General features: G+C 37.8%; 1 protein-coding gene across 1 annotated transcript in view; it reads left to right on the forward strand.

Moving 5' to 3' along the window:
* pacsin1a (protein kinase C and casein kinase substrate in neurons 1a) overlaps nt 1–20,644 on the forward strand; it is a 51,286-nt gene that overhangs the window by 9,043 nt on the left and 21,599 nt on the right. The window contains exon 2 of the mRNA XM_038282746.1: nt 8,108–8,178. The gene's annotated coding sequence lies outside the window, so the exon portion shown is untranslated. The remainder of the gene's footprint in view (nt 1–8,107; nt 8,179–20,644) is intronic.

Genomic DNA, 20,644 nt, shown 5'->3' on the forward strand with positions numbered 1-20,644 from the left:
CATCATCCCTTTTTCTTTTTGTTTTGTTCATAGTACTTTGAAATTGGCTGCCTATATAAAGTGCACTATAAGTGCTATTTAGGTTTTTCATTGTTATTATTTAAATAATTATTTTCATTATCACCTTCAACCTTATCTTTAATTTATGGGCACTTTGAAACTGCTTGTTGCGCACACAAAAAATTTATTGGATGGCAGAACGATGCCAATTTGCATGTCTGAACATTTTAGCAACAGTTTATGTAGATTACATAAAACATGGTAACTTATTGTTTGTGCAAGCTGTGGAGGTTGAACCAACAGTTGTGAAAATGTTAATATTGATGTGAAAAATGCACCAAATGTACTGAGAGGAACGTTTTCCAAAATGTACATGCTATGCATTCCTGCTGCATTAATGCAAGTAAATTTTATTACATATATTTGGGCCTTTGAACTGAATGCTTGCTAGCAAGAGAATTCTCCACTTCAGCTTAGAGGAAACAGAGTCTGTGATGTTGAAGGACTAAGGGCCGGATTTATCAAGATCCAATTTTGCGTGCAGTAATTTGCGCTCGCAAACTGGAATTTTGCGCGAGGGGCTGAACCATGGTTTGCGGGTGATTTAACAAGAGTGATTGCGTAACTGGTGGAAGGTGCAAAACTGTTGGAGACGCCCTATTTAAATGATGGTTTTGCGCGTTTTGTGGTTTGCGGCAAAGTAGTTTGTAGTCTGTACAAACTAGTGCATTAAGAAATTTAAATCTTACAGTGACCCCCAACAAAAAAAATAAATAAGTAAATATATATATATATATATATATATATATATATATATATATATATATATATATATATATATTTATAAATTGGCAACCTTTATTCCCTAAGGTGGTATGTGCTGCAGTAAAAAAAAAAACAAAAAAAAACAAAAAAACAGGTGTTTTGTATTGGCCTGTGACTGTGGATGAGATCCCCGCAGCATTTGGCACGTTGCTCCACAGGCGCAGGGGGAGAACCCCGACCCCGTCGGACAGCACTTCTGAAAAAACGAGATTAGGAGATCCCAGCTCTCGCTGCAACCGTACGCTGGAATGACCCAGATGCAAAAAAGTGCAATGTTGCAAGGAGTTTCGTGATATCTGGTATTGCGTGGGTCCTCCTTGTGCCTGGCTCCAAATCCATTCGGAGTTCCCCCAACAGCTCCAAAATGGCAAGGCTGGATAAACTATATGTTTTGATGATCGTTTCCTCATTCATTGCAAAAATATTCACACGGAGTGAAAAAATGCGTTCTCTGCGTCTCCTTGCTTTATTTCCATGTCTCCTTCTTGCGACAATAACCGCTGCCATGTGTGCGCAATTACGCATGCAGACCATTTGCACCTTCTTTTGAAACGTGTTAAATATAGAGTCAGATACCGTTAGCAAAATTGCGTTCAAGTTTGATAAATCACTTTGCGAGTGCTAAATTAATATATTTACATGTTCTCCTCCCACAAGACGCACTTTAGCGTGTAAACGCCCCATATTGCATATTCATTGCAGAAAAAGTACTAAATGGATCAGAGGCGCTATTTAGCACGTTTTAAAGACCAAATGCTTTTAGCACGCTGTTGATAGATCAGTTTGTACATTTTTTAGCGTGCGCAGTGAAATAGCTCACGTTTTAATACACGCAAACCTTTGATAGATCCGGCCCAAAATAACTAAAATTTTAACTAAAAAAAAACAGCTCTCAGATCAGTGAGATTCTTCAACTTCAGTTCGTTGGTGCTCTAATTGAAGAATTAGTGTCATGCCAGTGACACTGGCATAGATAGTGTCATGATGGGTTCACTGATGAGACCCAATTATGCAGAACACCACGGAGACGGAAACTGAAGTAAAAGGTTTAACAATGATTATTGTCACAAGCACATAGAGAATGACTGGTTCTGGTTCAGGCCTGGGGAAACTGGTTCGCTGGAGTCTGCGTGAGAGACGGTTCAGTTAGCGTTTAGCGCTGAGGAGTTTGATTCAGATAGTTTCAGATTAGTACCTTGAGGGTTCTGGGTTAAAGTCCTGGGAGGGAGACTGTTGGGTCCGGAGATGGTTTGTTCAGCAGAGTCCGTAAGCTGCTTCAGCGTCTTACTTCTTGAGAGTGAGCCGACCTTGGCTTTGAGTTTCCAGCTCTTGGTCCAGAGCTGCATGGAAATCCAGAGAGAGACTTTAGGTTTGGCTCAGAGGGTAGGCTTCACAGGTTAAGCTCTTCCTGAGCTTCACAGGAGAAAAACAGGTTTCCTGGAAGACAGAGACAAAAGTTAGAATCCAGTCTGGACCAAAAGTCAACAAAGGTTCTCAGAGATACTAGGCTTAGGTGCTAACCAACTGGATCAACACTGCAGCGTTGAGGCAAGGTCTGAAGAGAGCTTAAGTACTGTGGATCCTCTGATGATGGAATGAGCTCCAGCTGTGCAGGAGGCTCGACTCAGGAGGATCCACGGCGGACTCTGCTGGAGGAAGGTGGTACTTCTCCAGCTCCCAACAATAAGTAGTCAGGATTTTATCTTCAGGTTACTGGTTTTTACTGTGGCCTAATCAAAGATGTGGATCATATGTTTGCATTTAATGTGCACAACACTGTAGATAGTGTGATGCTCAGTATCAACATATCAACAACATTTTTCCACTGTATTTTGCTGTTATAAAAAAATCCCTCTCTTGCTCATTGTTTTACAAATAAGGCTATTTCTCAGAAAGCAAATGGCTCACTTTAAGCACCTCAAACATTGCCTTCTTTATATTTCTATAAATGTGCTTTTAATGCCACAATTTGAGTCATTTATTACGCTTATGGATGTTAAAACAACAGGAGGATTTGACTTTGGAGAAGAAATTGAAGATTTGGTTACATTAGGTTTAGTAAATGTATAAATATTTAATCAGTCCACATTGCTTTTGCAGGCCATTCATTTTCTAACACGCTTATCCCAAGTGGGGTCGCGAGGGGTGCTGGTGCCTATCTCCAGCTGTCTACGGGCGAGAGGCGGGGTACACCCTGTACAGGTCACCAGAAAGACCCCGGGCCAGGAATCAAACCCAGAACCTTCTTGCTGCAAGGCAGCAGTGCTACCCACTGAAACACTGAGCAGCCCTGTTGCCCGTCATTCACAAACAAAAACTTCTGAATTCTCTCTGTCTAAGATTAGGTCTTTAGACAATATTTTGTCTTAACAACATACTAAAAACCATACATTTCTAATCAATCATCGTATAATATAGATAAGCCAAACATTCACAAAAGAAAGATGCTGTAATTAGAATACTGTCATGCTTTGGCTCAAATAATAAAATCAATGAATTAAAAAAAACTATTTAATCTAGGATAGAAAAACATGAGCAGCCTGCAGTGACTCAGCATTTTTGCATGAATCAACTTAGATATGTTTTGGCTTTAGTGAGGCAATGGAATTAGCCCTTATATTTCTTGCTGCCATATTTTAGATGTTTGTCAGGTTTTTTTCTTTTTACTTGATTACATATGACATGGATTCTTAGCATAATAGCCATAATATTAACTAATATCAATCTTTAAATGTGTTGGGAGCTGGAGAAATACACCTTTTCTCCAGCAGAGTCCGCCCTGGATCCTCCCTGCTGAGCTGCTCTACACACCTGCAGCTGATGATCTCATCTGGAGGACCTGGACTACTTAAGCTGCCTTCAGACCTTGCCTCGACGCCGCAGTGTCTTAATCAGTTGGTTAGCACTTAAGCCATAGATCCCTAGTGAACCAAGTCTCCTTTGAGTCCAACCTGGATTCTAACCCTTTTGTCTCTGCTTCCAGGTTTCCTGTTCTTTCTCCTGTGAAGCTCTGGAAGAGCTTAACCTGCCGAGCCAGCCCTCCGAGCCAAACCTGAAGACTCACTCTCTGGATTTCCTAGCAGCTCTGGATACCGAGCTGGAAACACAAGCCAAGGTCAAAACAGCCTTTAGAAGTAAGACGCTGAAACAGCTTAAAGGGATAGTTCGGTATTTTTGACATGAATCTGTATGGCATCCCGATCTCCAGCGGCATGCAATCACACTGACTTACCCCTGGCAGCGTCCTGTGAGCAGAGTTATCGTCCAGTTTTGGTCAAGCCGAAAGTAGTCCTGCAGGTTTTTAGGTACAGCGAAATAAAACGTTTCTCTTCCCAAAACATTATGTGTCCAAAAGAGTGATATTTTCGCATCCCAAAAACATTGTAGTGGAAAAAGTCACACGTCGTTATCAATTGGTCCTATTTTCTCTCTGTTCGTATCAGTGCGCGCCGTCATTCAGACAGCGAGCCCAACAACAGCCATGTCTCCTTCCGCGGCGGAAGAGAAAAGTTTTATTTCGCTATTCCTAAAAACCTGCAGGACTACTTTCGGCTTGACCAAAACTGGACGATAACTCTGCTCACAGGACGCTGCCAGGGGTAAGTCAGTGTGATTGCATGCCGCTTGTGATCGGGATGCCATACAGATTCATGTCAAAAATACCGAACTATCCCTTTAAGGACACTCCCAAAGCCTCCTCTACGTTCATCAAGGTACAAACCTGAACACAATCAGTCAAGTCTCAACCAAGCCTTCGCTAACCAAACTGTCTTTCTCACAGACGCCAGTGAACCGGTCCCAGCCCAAAACCATTGCATCAGTCTTTATTATATGTGTGAATTTGCCAATAAACTCTGTTAAACTTTCCATCCGTGTCGTCAGTGTTCTGCATATTGGGCCTCCCTGATACCCATCATGACAAAATGTCTCAAAACGTTCATTTGTATAGTCTACACCACAGTAGAGAGGTTTCGTTCTGATAAACCTGATTCTGCCTTTCTACATTTGGCTTTACCATAAAAAAATAATAAATTAATAAAAATAAAAATACATGCCATTAGAGTTCTTTAAAGGTGCACCAACCATTCATGTTCAATGAATCTTTTGACATAAACTTAGCATTAATTGAACATTTTCAGCATACCCTTTATAGAATTTTTTTCTGCTTTAAATTCTATTATTCTCATTGCTCTGGGTCACTTATTTATCTCTCTGTTTTGTAAGATAATGTTGCCATTTCATAACTTTTTACTTTCATCGTTCTTACCTGTAAATGAAGTCTAAAGCCTTGAAATCTTTTATACAGGTACTTAATATACGCTATGATATACACTTTAAGCCACATTTCATGCACTGTATAAAAAACACATTACCCTTTTTTCCTCTCATTATGAAAGAAATCACTAAATATTTCTAAATTAGTGTGTGATATGATGACAATACATATTCAAATTGTCTCATAATTATTTAATTGATATTAATACATATTATTGTATTAATTAACCAGTAATAAACCAGCCAATAAACAACATGTCATATTAATCTAGCTTAAAGGAATAGTACACCCAAAACATGATTAGCCTTCATTTTCTACTCACCTCCATGCTGAACAACACTCTGGAGTACTTTTTTGATATCTCAAATGCATCTGGAGATCTGGGAGGCTTCTTGCTGTCTGCTGACATTCAAATAATGGAGGTCCATGGCGCCCGAGACAGAAAGGTCCATAAAAGTCCACAAAAACGTGTCAATATTCCTCCATACTGCTCGTCCAATGTAATCCAAGTGTCCTGAGTGGGTAGCATCCAGAATTTACTCGAAACGAAGTCATTTAGAATGTTTTTAGAGCATAAACAGTAGTGTATAGGATTTCCTAATAGCGCCCCCATGCACGCTCACGATTCTACGGAAGCCGGCAGACCAAACCGGAAGAAAGTGCGCATTCAGCGTCTGGTCTGCCGATAATGCAAGCGTAGAAGAAGAAATGTGCTGTTTACCTGTGCAAAGAAAGAAACAACGAAAGAAAAATGTCTGAGGTCTTCAGTGTTGAGGAAGAGCATGAGTTCTTTGCCGAGCTGAATGCGCTGGTTTGGTCTGCCGGCTTCCGTAGAATCGTGAGCGCGCATGGGGGCGCTATTAGGAAATCCTATACACTACTGTTTAGGCTCTAAAAACATTCTAAATGACTTCGTTTCGAGTAAATTCTGGATGCTACCCACTCAGGACACTTGGATTACATTGGACGAGCAGTATGGAGGAATATTGACAAGTTTTTGTGGACTTTTGTGGACCTTTCTGTCTCGGGCGCCATAGACCTCCATTATTTGAATGTCAGCAGACAGCAAGAAGCCTCCCAGATCTCCAGATGCATTTGAGATATCAAAAAAGTACTCCAGAGTTTTGTTCAGCATGGGGGTGAGTAGAAAATGAAGGCTAATCATGTTTTGGGTGTACTATTCCTTTAAAGATATAATTCACTTCCAGAACCCAACCTACCAGATGAGCATTTAGTGACAGTTAACAGTTGCTTTCCCTTTATTGTTGACTTTCCAGCCATGCATTTAGCATCTTTGGAAACAAAAACTCCCCTTTAACAAAAAAGATCTCTCCAACAGAAACAGACTCAGTGTAAATAGCCATCTGTCCCAACCAAATGGGGTTCGAACAGACAGACCATACACACAAAAGGAACACAGCGCTGATCAAGAGGTACTTTCTATTTTAGAGAACAATTAAAGCTTAGTTGCAATAGTAGCTCTTGCACTGGCTTTTTCTGGGAGGGAAACACACCAAGCAGATGATCATGGAGTCATTAATCATGTCTAGAAGATGAAACGGTAGCCTATACAGTTAGTTGCAGTAAAAGGCCAGCCAAAACCAACTGCTATTGTTAGCCTTGGGCAAGACACTTCAGCAGCCTTGCCTGCTGTTGGTGGTCAGAAAGCTCAGTTGTGCTCAGTTCATTGTCTCTCAGTCTGCCCCAGGACAGATGCTGTGGGTACCACCATCAGCGTCTCAATGTTTGCATTGTTATGCAACAACTTAGATTCAATGCTCACTCTGGGGGATGGAAAATATGATAGCTTATCAAATAACTTTCGGACTGTCATATGTTTTTCTGTGAAGCCACTCCTAACTGGCTGTTTGTTAGTTCATCAAAAAGTTTGAATTAAGCTCAAATAATGGTCAAACTATCAACCCTGCACTCATTTTCAAAGTATAGCAACTCAGCTTATTGAACTCTGAATCAACAATTTTGTGTGTTAACTACTGTTGACCATACTAGTGATACTCAACTAATAACTACTATCTACACAGGAAAAAGGCAAAACGAATGTTTAAAAACCATAATAAGTATAATGATGCAATGGTATCATGGTTCAGCATGGATTGTATGTTTGAGAACCAGATTTTATACTGCAGAGTTTTGAATGAGGCCAAATTAGCTTTTAAACTAATTTAGAGCAACTTAAGTCACTCAAATCAATTTCCATTGCAAATCCAAGAGGTGATCAACTTTATTTGTTAAAATTATATTTTACCCAAGGATTTAGATTTAGCCTAGTTGGAAATCAATTATCGTTTGGATAACTGATTCTCTGGGGTTGTAACCGTTTTAATTTCTTTAGCAAGTTTTGATTATTAAAACAATCATGCAGACTGATTTGAATGGACACTATGGTCATATTATTCAGTCAAAATGTAATGAGAACATCAGCAATTAATAAATACTAATATCAAATTGGTGTTTGAATCTTTATTGAGATGGGGGGGCTACATGTCGCCATGGAAGTATCTAGCAGAGAGTCTGCAGCTCTTAAGGTTGGTGCGGCAGAGCAAAATTGGATCTTTCTTCAATTGTTCAAAGTTAATACCATAATGGATATTGGTCTTCAATGTCCAAAATTAATATGATGCCTTATGAAATAACAGCACAATTTAGTTATGCAAATACAAGCCATTTACTTATTATTTAATATTTACCATCAGCTATGTCTATAAGAAATATAGAGTTATCATTTATTTAGAAGGGAGAACTCAAGACAAGCAAGTCATTTTATGGCCATCTGTTTATTTTCTGCTGTTCCACCTGTATTTAAACAGGTCTCTTTTTATAAAAAGAATTCCCTTTGTGAATTGAGATATGCAAACAATCAGGTTTGCTTCTATACTGCAATAAAGAAACTGAGGCATCTGATATGGTTTGATTGTTCCATTTGCCTTAGTTAAGTTTCTATAAGCTGCCGTTTGAAGGACTGACCCCCTCTTTTTATCTTCTTAGGGGATCTCCTGCTGGGGACCAACAGCCTTTTTCAAAGTTTATGGAAACCTGACCTCCCATTGGTGGAGAAGGTGAGAGTGGGCTTATTTTTCTGAAATATCCTTGGTTTTCGCTGATAGATTCAAATATGGGCTCATACATACCTAATCTTTTTTTTTTGGAACCCTTTCCTTGATGAATAATGTTTAACGCACCAATTGTAAGGAATGAATGGCTCTTTGTCTTTGTGTTAATATTTAATGAGAGTTACTTAGTGTGTATAGAGGCCAACTGGAGGACATTTTACTTAAATTGCTCACCTGGCTTTAATATTTCATTGTTTGGCAGGTGTTATACAGTGTGCAAATGTCTACAACAAGTTTAACATACATACTGTTTTAAAGTGTGTATTTATTCTATAATTTCTACTTCCAAGGTAGATCACATGGCAGATAAAAGAAGTATCTAAGCCAACATGTGTCTTAGTAAATATATTTTCAATTCTATTGACACAAAATGATACAGTTTGATACAGTGAAACAGTATGAAATAAGTAATAACAATATTGCTTTAATGTATTACTTTTAATTATTTTTTTATCAAAAACTTTATGTTTTATGGAGATTCTACTTGCATACAATGCTCTGTTTGATTATAATCCATTCTTCTAAATGAAGGGTCTTAAGCACACTGATCTTTAGCCCCTTCTACAGCTTTTAAATTCTAAACAAGTCAGGTCAGGTTAATGACTAAACCAGTCTGTAAAAAAAAGGAAAAAGGCCTGACACCATCATATTGCCACCCCAAAATTTAGCTAGTATTATTTCTCCAAACATGGTGCCTGCAATAAAATAGCTCAGTTTTTGTTTTATGTTATCAAATGATAGCCAGAAAACCCAGAGAGTGGAGGAAACAGAGGTGAGTCTCTTCTCCTCCTCCATTTTTGACAACTCCATGAAATGGTTTTTCTATCACTGCATGTCCATGGCATTACAGTAAAGTATGGTTTGGACCTAATAATTGCATTTTTGTTGTTATGGTTGTTTTCCTTTATCTAACGTTATTCTATCAAAATGTTAGACTTTTCCTGAAAAGGAAAACAAACTTATATGTTAAAGGTTTCATAGAATGCAACACCAACTTTCCATTGTCATAGATGAATAACGATAGTTTAGTGGGTGAAATGGACGTACAGAGAATTCCAAACCCCATCGACACCTCCTTTCTCTGCAAATCTCACAATTCAAAACTTCCTCCATAAAACGGGGGAATACAGATGAAGCACTGAGACGACGTAAACTCAGGGATGTTGCCTTATTTGGTCCCTGTACTTTTGGCACGTCCTGAAATTGACATAAAAACCAGCCCACTGGTTCACGGCCCAAGAACATGAATAGAGGTAGATGTAAGACTCCAGTTTAGCCTACAGTTGGGTTTACTTCTACAAGAATTACAAAGCAGGCAGTTTCTCTATTGAAAATGACCCAGAACCACGGGTGTAAATGCAGTGTTCCAGGCTGTACGGGGAAAGGGGAACATTTTCATAGTCTTCCCAAGGATCTGAAGACTTGACAGGCATGGATTATCTTTGTCTATCAGAAGATCCCTGCAAAGTTTGATGCTCAGCTGTTCATTTGCTCTAAGCATTTTAACCCCAACCAGGCAGGCGGGGTGGAGCACTGTGCCGCCGGTGTCAGTTCGGTTCAAATGCCCGTTGTGTTTCAACAACATGCAGGACTGTAGTCCACCAAAATCCAGGACGACTTTGAAATTCCCCCTGGACATTTTTTAGGTATGAAAAGTAGGACATGTCTGGGAAAAGGAGGTCATCTGGTCACCCTACCATATCATCAATTTTATGTTTCAGTGAGTGAGTGAGTGCTTGTTGCTGTGATGCGTCTTTGCTCAGCAGCTTTGCTCGTTGTAACCAACCAATCAGCACACAGCTCATCTAAATATTCATTAGGATACCTTAAAAGGAAGAAAACCTGTCGTTTCATTCTGGGGCTCTTTACCGGGCTTGCATTAGGGCTCATAGAACAGAAAATATGCCATTTTCAGCCCAACCAATGTTACACACCTTAGGGACCCTATATAATAATGACCTCTTTAAGAGTTAAAAATACATTTTTGATGTTAATGTAATGTAAAAATCTAAAAAGCCTGGATACAAACAGTGACAAAGAAACAGTTATACAATTAATAAGATTTGCAGCTGGGTTTTAGCAAAATAAATCAGACCATCCGTGAGATGATTGGCTGTTTGGATGATTTGTTTCACCTTTATTTTAGGCATAAAACACATTTTATCCGGAAAAACTTCTCAGTGGCTGTTGGCCTAACAGGTTTGCTTCTGGTCCTGCTGGCTAGTGAGTAGTTTCTGATGGAATTATGCTTTTTTTTTTCAGGTCTGGATTAAGAACCTAGCAATGTGTATGGAGTCAGTTTGTGAAGTGCAAATTTTCTTGGTTTGTCTTACTTATCAACAATTTGACACTTTTACCAAGCAGGATAAAAGATAGGATAGGTGTTTGATAAACACAAGCAGATCATTTTATTTATAATCAGGCTCATCAGAACACTGTGGCCTCATTCAAAAGAGCTTCTCGAGGGATTCTTTCACTTTAGATTAGGAGAAAATAGCTGGGTCAGGGGAATACAGTGAACTTCTAATTTATAATAACTACTGATAAGTCTAGTCGGGACAAGGGGGGGCAGTTTGTTTAGCAGCATTTTGCTGGAATCCAAGATTGTCCTTAAAAGGTCTTTTCTGCGCTACATTTGCAAAAGAATGTGTAATACTATTTAATATTTAATGCATTCAGAAAATGTTGATTGTTCAATTGAATATCTATTCTAGAACAGACCAAAGCTGGAAGGATTTGAATTTATTCAGTCTCCCAGAATGGTGTGAAAGCAATCAGCTACATGAGACTGGACATAGATTGTAAATGTAAACTATAGGATGGTATGTTATTGAGTCTATAGCTTTAACCAACTTCAAGGAAATTATAAAACTTGAGTAATGATTTAAAAATGTGATTTCAACGCTAAACTCAACTCTAGGCAATATTTTATCTTGAGTGCCAACTTGGAGAGATTGTCAAAAGTTTTGACATCATGAGGCTTTTATCTAATAAAAAAAAAACAGTCTACATACACCACATCTAAAAACAAAAAAAGTACTCCCTTGTTATTTGCCAATCAACAGCAATTTAACAATTTAAAGTGTTTGACAGATGATTGTATATAGACATCCATTACTCTGCGAAGCATGATTTCTTTTTAGTGTGGAAACAACTACAAGTTGTGATTGGTTTTTAATTAGGGGCTTGTTTCTCTTTTCTATGTGCTGCTATTTGGTCATGGTTTTGACTAATACTTAAGAGCATAATCGCTTTTCCTTTTAATAACCAAATGTAGATGCTTTAATTATAAAGTCTACGCAATAAAACTGCAAGATGAGGCTATTGAGTTTTCCTTTTCAGGTTTGATTTAAATCTCTTATATATTTGTTTTGTGTATGGCGAGATTTTAGGAAACAACACATACACTGGATTATTCATCCTAAATGGTCTCAGAGTTAGATGCCTATGCCTTGTAAATTGTGTGACCATTAAATAATAACAATAGTAAATTATATATTTTCTAAAATATTAATTAATGCAGGTTGTTATATCAAAACCATTGAAAAGGATGAAAAAAGGGTTTTCATACATTCTGTGAGAGAAAACTCTTAAATAACACCAATAAATTTCAATGGTCCACATCCATGAAGTGCAGTTAGAGATAATTATAACTGTGTCCTAGTTGTGCAGAGTGCACTTTTGAGTGAGATAACAACCTATTTTCTAAATGTAGGCAATTTAAGGCCTGTCTGTTTAAGCATTACTTCTAGTTCATCAGAGGAAATCAGCATGGTAACCTTTTAGAACGTTTTCCTTATGTTATAACGCATATCGTAGTTTAAAAAAAAACTGCTAGGGCAAAAAAAAGGTGCAACAACCTAGTTTCAGATGTGTTCACACCTTTAAACTAAGACAGTGTTGTTCAGCCTATAGCCTTGAGTCCATATTTTAATTGGCTAGAGTGAATCTGATGAAAAGAAGTTCAGCTCTCTCAGATGGTTTTGAAATGTTCTCATCTGTATCCCTTTGCTAAATTTTGTCATTTGTAGAGAGGCTGCAAGTGAACATATTTAAAGCTGTCAGTCAGATTGGTGCAACATTCTGCAGCATTATACAATCATGCTCAATAGTTAAATAGGGGTTATTAGCTAAATTCTCTGATTGAAACTACTTTCAGAAAATAACATTGAAGTGGATATTGAACATACTTTTTTATTAAAGCCACATTTCGTGATAAAATGTATTTTTATTGGTCTGGTGTAATAGTACAGATTTAAAGGTTTTGGTTTCATTAGCTGTATCAAATCATCACATTTAAGCTCAATTTTTAAACATACATCTGAGTGTACATTATATATACATATATATATATATATATATATATATATATATATATATATATATATATATATATATATATATATATATATATATATATATATATATATATATATATATATATATATATATATATATATATATATATATATATATATAATGTTTCCTTTAGTTTATTGAGCCATTGAAATAAACTTGAATAGAATTTTCTATTTAATAATTTCTTTTCAGACATAAAAGAAAAATGGGGACATATTACATAATAGTTTTAAGAGAAGACGGCAGTATCAGTGCAGTCTCTGTATCCTCATAGCTCATGATTTATATGTAGACGTCCACCAAAATTTGATTTCTTTTGAACAGCAGGAGAGTCATAAAAACAGATCTTATTTCTTCTGGAAAATTGACCTTCTGTCTGTTATGACGTTCACAGCAGCAAACTGGTCCATCTTTTGTGCACATTATTACATTTCCCCTAGATAACTCAGTTTGCTGTAGAGTATGTTTGAGTTCCTGTTGTCATAGTCTTAAATGTATAGCATAATTTTTTCTTTCTTTTTTATTACTTCTTACCACCTGTCTTTCTCTTCCATCATTACATTGACATTTTTTTTACAAACTTGAGTCATATATATATGCATGTTGTACGATAGTATGTAAAGAAAACAGAAGCATGTTGTGCAACTGCATCATGTGTCCATGTGACTAAAAACACAATGATTTTCATTCAGCACATAAATTTTGATTTTTAATGCCTGTCGTCTTTAAGGCCATTTGTCATTTCTGCCTGACTTACACAGACTTTATTATCATTTTGCATACACAGAGTGTGTACACAATAAAATTTTGATGCATACAACTTCTCAATAGTGATTCAGTAGCTTGCAACAGTGAATGAACATTACAATTTATAAAGTGCGGCAGTGATCAAGAATGCAAACAGTGTAGGAGAAAAGGAAAACCAGTGGTGCAAAAGGCATTGATATGGAAAGGTTCAGTGAAGTGTAAAATAAGTAAATACTGTGCATAATGCAGTAGATCATTGAGTTTGGTATTGCAAATATGTTTTCAAGTGTGATGCAGAATCCAGATTAGAGTTACAGCAGTTCAACATTCTGATGGCAGCAGGGAAGAAGCTGTTGCTGAACCTGCTGGACCTGCAGCTGATGCTGTGAAGCCTCTTCCCAGAGGGCAGCAGGGAGAACAGTTCATGGTGGAAGTGTGAGGGGTCATTGATAATGTTACGGGCTCGTGAAGTTAACCTTAGACAGAGCCGAAGTGACATTAAAAAAATGCTCTTCTCAGAAGACTTGATTCTTAAATACTTTGAAGATGTTTACTGCTGGGCAGTGACTCTGTAAGATAAAGGTAAACAGCAAATTGGTAAAGCAATTCATTATTGCATGTGGAAAGTTAAGGCTTTTACTGTTGACCTTTAATCCAAGCTCAATAAACAGGTTCTTAATCAAAGCCTGGTGTGTTTTGTAGTCTCTGAGGTGTGTCAGAGAATTATTATTACACAGTTGAGCTGATAGATAAACAGTATTTGAAGGAAAGAAGTAAAGCTTGCTTGCTCCAATTTGCGAACAGTGTGAAACAGAAAAAAATATCATTACAAACAACATTGGCTTGGATTAAAAGTGCATTTTTGCACAACTAGGCCCGGGCAACATATCTAAATATTTAAAATGTTAACATTATTTTTAAAGCTGAGATGAGTCTATATAGTTTACATCGAGGGATTCTTTTTTGTGTTATAATGATACTTTTACAAACACCTGTAGGTTATCTGTCAGGTATATTTCCTTGTTTCTCTACAGTTGTTTTTCAAAAAATGTGCCTATGTGACATTTAGGATGTGCTGAATCAGAGATACCTTTCTTAAGTAAAGGTTAAGTACTGTAAGAACAAAAACACACATTGAGATAAATAATGTACTCCGCTTGAAAATATTGTGATATTAATGTTGCCCATATTATCCATCCCTATGCAAAACCAGGCATTAGAATATACCATTCTAAAGCTATCCTAGTATGATAAATATATTTCAAATTACCATCTATGCAGACTTCCATAACGTTATGGATGATTAAATGATTCATTTCAGGTTGAACAAAGGTATTCTCGGCCGCCCTGGTGGTCTGTGGGGTAAATACCGCACTTGCAATTGCAGGAGCACCGACCCGCACCCACAGGCTCAGAAGTCTCGTGAGAGTCAGTCTTGCTTTACGGCGAGAACTGCTACACGCCCCCAGTTAAAAGCATGCTCGTTGCTAGCACAGTGGCGATCTTTGTGCAGTTATGCTACGTTCACATCGGACGCAGCAAAAGCACGTCTGCTGCTTCATTTTTGCTGCTTGTACCAGTTAGTTCTGACGCGCGGCTGAAGCAGCTTTGCTGCTCTGGCTGCGCGGTGCAAAAGTGTGTCTGACGCGCTTTGGGCGGAGCTTCACTATCCTTTCTCTGCCTTGCAGCTATATTTGCTGTGATCAGTGGGAATAAAGTAGTTTTAATATGTGTTTAAGTGAGAAAATACACCTGAAAACGTAATCAGTGCAGTCAGTTCATCCAGATTATTATCCTGCCTTCAATATTTTTTCTGTCGGAGCCGCTCAGACCCCCACATACCAGCGGTGCGCCGACAGTAGGGATCCCTTCATCAGCAGCCTCTGGCCTGGTCACCTCCTCGCGGTTCACCACGGCAGCTGGTAGGTGTTTTTCATCTAAATAATCCAAACTGCATATTCTGCCGGCAGATTTCTGCATTTTAAGTTAATTTAGGCGTCAATAAACTGTTTAAGAGGAGTGATCATCAGCGCTGTGTCTCTCTCCCTGCGTCAGATGCTTAAACGCGCCCGATGCGCTGCTTCAGCTGCTCAGACGTGCTGCGCCTGCTGCTCAAAACGCTCCGCGGGACCTTTTGCTGCGCCTTGACGTTACGTTGCATGTAAACTCACTGCTTCTGTCGCGCCAGCTGCGGTGTGAACGCAGAATTAGTCATTCGTTGCGTTCGCCTGTCTGCTAAGCTCAAAACAACTGCGCCTGGCTTGACGGAGAAACCAGGAGAACAGCTGAGCATATTTACGACAGTGCACTTTTACTTTCGCCCTCTGGGGGGAGCCTCGCTGGAAAATCAACACCGGTTGCATAGTGTACCTTTAACCTGACATCAAAAATATATATAACAATCTTTCAATTTCAATGTTATGAAGCAAAAGTTTCATCATCACTGCTGTTTAGTTTCTTCATCACCGTAGCTAAGATCAGTCAGATCACACACTGAGATAGAGACTGAAACCCAAGGAAAGCCTTTAGTCCTGGCAGTAATGCGAGTCATAGTAGGCAGACATTATACATCTGGCTACACCTTCTGAGATGGTAAAGGTAGAAGTAGATTACAGAAGGTGCTCTGGTGTTCTTTCCTCTCTTTGCTCCTTTTACATTTCAAGATAATCATCTTTTCCTTCGTTGCTAAGCTGATCTTGTGTTTCTACTATTGGTATCCTCTTCTCATGGGTTCTACTGGGATTCTCTTCCTTTTTCGATTCCTTTTTTTTGTACGTACATGTCATTAAAATATAATTTATGAGGACTAGTGGAATTCCTTAGAGAGTGATTTTATGTGATTGTTAACATCTTCCATCCCTTAATCCAACCATCTTCTATGTCAGTGTAATCACATTTGGCTCAGTAGAATATTAAGAGCATGGCTATTGGACCACTTCTGCTACAGACCTTGTTGTACTTACCTGGGAGCAGGAACTTATTGGTCTAAGCATTGAGTGTTTTATTTTCAACCTTCATAATTCATTTCTACAACTAAACTAGCTTGATTAAGTAAAGTAAACTAAACTTAATCAAGCTACTAAAACTTGTCTGGGATGTTCAGTAGTGAAGCATCTACCTTCTTCACTCTACAACATTGCAAACATTGCAAACATTTGTTTGTGACTTATTTCTCTTTAATTTCATAGGATAAATCTTAATTTTATCAGCAAGAACTACAATGTTGCAAATAGTTTCCAATTAAAAGCATTGTTTATGCCTTTATGTGTGATAATGTTAGTATTAGCACCACCATCCTTTCTAAGGATGTTAGTATTAGGACCTTACATCCTTTCTAAGAGTAGTATCCCTTAGCATTTTTCACTTTCCTTTAATTCCATATCCTGCTCTTTAAATTACAGGCAGATACACATACAGAGCTCAGTTATTAATTCGACCAATCAGTATTCAAGGAGCATCAGCCACTTCCATGATAAAACAGCAGAACATTTTAAGAGCCACTAGATTATCTGCTTCTTTCCTGTTTTCTCCTCCCTTCATATGCTAAACCTGTCATCTTACACATAAGGAGAACTTGCAGGGAAAAAAAACAGAAATGCTTCTATTGTCTCTGCTCCATCTCTTTAGTCCATTCCTCAACCATAAGCCATGACAATATGTTTGTCTATTTCTCCTCTGTTTCACTGCACCTCCTCCGTCCATCGCTCTCTGCCCTCCCTTCCCTGTTTTCCCCCTACTTTCTTCCCCACACTGTCACCAGGAGGCTTGTGGCAAAAAAAGGCTTGACAGTTACATAACCACTGCAGCAGCACTGGGACGCTGCTTAAAATCACAGCACTGTTTGCAGGGGGTTTGTGTTGCTCTTGTGGGGTTTAGGGTTTTGTGAGTGCGACCTGCAGCGTTTTAAGTGAAAGAAAATGATATTCCCTTTTTTAAATGTCAGGATTACCCATAAAAAAATTATTTTCTTTCTGTCTGTGCGTTCCATCTATCCTTTCTTACTGAAGCTGAATTGTAATTTCAGAGATGCTTTGTTGCATTAATTATCTTCATTTAAAGTGTTTTCATTTTAATTTATACTAAAGTCTTGGAGGAAACTGATTTAATCATGTCACAAAGGTTTGGAAGTAAATGCAAACATGTCAGGCCTGCACAAAGGAAAATATCTCGCCCTTACATTTGAACTGTTTAAGATGGCAATATATGTCTTTGTTGTAATTTTTTTTTTTTTCCTAATGCCATTTAAGGAAAACAAAGATATTTTCTTTTGGCTCTCAGGTTTTCACAATGATTGTTTAAAGGTGTTGTGAGACCTTAAAGTAGATTGGATCACAGCTCATAACAACAGCTTATTCTACCCTTCAGTCAATGCTTGGCTGTATATATAATGGACTTTTGTAGAAATGATGGCCTTCATGTCATGCTCTTTATAGTTGCCATTGCCAGTTTTGTGCATAGTAATTTGGAACTAATATCAGCAGAGATAAGAGATTCTTAAAAAACTGCAACGCTTATGTTCTCTGCTATGCCTTATACCAAAAGTACACAGTGTACCAAAGGGATTATTCTGATGTGAGATGTATTAACTAGCTATAGCTACTTTTGACTAAATGTATGTTCATTATAAATAACAGCATAATGATTTTACTCCATTTATTCTTTCACATATTCCTTTTAAAACCAGACACAAAATTGAAGTTTCATTTATATTCAATGAGAAGTCAAGTGCTCCTAAGTGCCCCCTGCTGACCTGAAGGCCATAAGTAGCAGCTATGCTCTTCTATTTGTTGCACCAACTTTGCTTTAAAGCATGGCATTAGGAGACTTTTTTCAGTTTATATACTTTTAATTCACAAATTGCACTCAGGGATGTTTAATTTGAAAATTACTCATCATTGGAATCATTGTCAAATCCCCAGATTCCTATACAGAATTTCAGCCACATGTTTGTTGTTTGACAAATGTCAATATGGTTTTCTGTCTGATTATTTTAAGTACCTTTACTTCTCATTGTTTACTTGTATTTCAAGTACTATAGAATTACTTGATCAGATGTGGCTTGATACAAAATATGTGCAAACCCCAACTCAACATGCATCTGACTTTATGCTAAGCCAAGATTTATGCTTACAACACAACTATTGGGCTGTCCAGTTTTTTTGTTTTTTATTTGTCTAACTTGGTCTTAATGTATAATATATATATATATATATATATATATATATATATATATATATATATATATATATATATATATATATATATATATATATATATATATATATATATATTAACATTAGATTCTTCCGTCAAACTGCAAATTATGGGCAAATTACGGTGGCAAGCCAGGGAAATCCACAGTTGAGAAGTTTGATGATTAGAAATTATATATTTTTTAACCAAAATCAATAACAGACTTTTGTTTTCTAAGCTTTTTTCTTTTTTTTTTTTTTGGGGGGGGGGGGGTTATTGTTGTCAAGGAATTACTGTGTAATTTGTTGTTCAGGGAGAAATGTCACACCACAATGACTCACTGCAACCCCATATATATTGATTAGAAAGGGGAGCGCTATTAGACAATCCTCCCTGCAGCAGGAGCAGTCCTTACTTTGCAGAGCACTGCTGGAGGCGTATAAATAGCTGAGTCATCCTGTCTTTTTGAAGTGATGACCTACACAGTAGCCTTCACAGGCAAAGACCAACATCACTGAATATTGCAATATGCAGCAGCTACAATCTGAATGAAGTAAGGAATTTTTGAGTATGATTTCATGATGAGCTTATTTACACTGACATTCTGTTTCCACTGGTTTTCGAACGCCGAGTCTTCTTTGGTCAGGACTGTTGAGAATACCCCTTGTTCTTTCCCCCATATATACTCCTCATCTTCAGTTACTGTTTACTGGTTTCTTGTTGTGACTTTGCTCCCCATGTGTGTTTTCCCCCTGATGTCCCCTTGTTTTTTGGTTTCCTGTATTTTGGTTCGTCGATTTTGTTGCTGTTGCCTTTTTCATTAAATGAACAAAACTCATCTCTGCATTTGGGTCTTCCACCAACCTCCACCTCCAGGTTGACACAAACAGTCTGGAGTGCTCGTCGCACACTATTTCCAGCAGACAAAAACAACACACCCAGCATCTGCATCTGGGTTCCAAATCTCTCTGTAAATAAGGAGTTTCTCCTCTTAAATGCTTAATAAATCTAACTAATAGATTAGTTTACACATTGCCTCCCTACTGGTTCATAATCATGCTCTAGTGTCAACTAGCTGTTGCCTTTAAGAGATGGATATCTGACACAATATCTCCAGGCCTTCCTTCTGGCTTTTGTCAGAAGCATCAAACACATGATCAGCTTTATGTCAACCCCGAATGTTTACCACATGTGTGTGTTAGTGTGTGTGTATGTATGTGAAGTCTGCGCAAGGCATTTCTGTCTCCTGGCAACATTAGCAGCTGCCTTGTTCTGCGCGGCACCATGGGATGAATCACATCTTTGTGCTGATGTGTTCAGCTGCTGTTCTGGCCCAATGGGCCTCTTTCTTGCACTCGGGAACATCCTGGCTCCTTGTCCAGCTCCACAACATGTCCTGAGTTTTGAGGCAGCATCTCTTGGCCACACCTACCCTTCTGTTGTGTTTACTTTCTCTTTGCATATCTTTTCTTCTTTCTGTATTCTCTTTTCCTCAGACAGTTTAGTAGTACACTAAGCTGTGTTTATCAGAAACAATCAGAGCATTTCTTAATAAACCAACTCTAAAGTGTTCTTAAAACAATTCTTGGGAAAAAAAAGGAAATAACCCATAAAGCTTTCTGACACTCGCTCATTTGCATTCTACTGTATAGATATAGGTTTAAAAAAAGTTGCAATAGTTCAAAATGATGTAATTGGGCAGAAAACAGGCACAAAGTGCAGCCTTTAATGGATATTACAGTGGCCCAAAAAGACAATCATCAATAATTGAGAAAAAAAAAAAAACGTTAAAAAAACACTGATATAAAAAAAAAAAAAATGTAAAAAGAAAAAAAACTGCCCCCCTTTCCACTGATAAGATTTTTTTATCGTTTTTTTTTTATGTATTGTACACTTATTACAACGAGGTTGTTGCAGAAATATTTGCTATATTTCCCATTCAAAGAGGTTTCTAACAGTTTTGCTTAAAGCTGAACTGTCCGAAATGGACATCATAAGAGAAACATTAAAATAATTTATTGCAGCCTCATAGTTAAATATCTGTGTTTTTATATCCAGTTTCTAAAATCTAAAAGTGCTTTTACTGCTCATTTTTATTAAGTGTAATACGCTG

This window comes from Cyprinodon tularosa, unplaced genomic scaffold (assembly GCF_016077235.1).
Source record: "Cyprinodon tularosa strain WSP-4 unplaced genomic scaffold, ASM1607723v1 ctg187, whole genome shotgun sequence".
In the NCBI taxonomy this organism is placed as follows: Eukaryota; Metazoa; Chordata; class Actinopteri; order Cyprinodontiformes; family Cyprinodontidae; genus Cyprinodon; species Cyprinodon tularosa.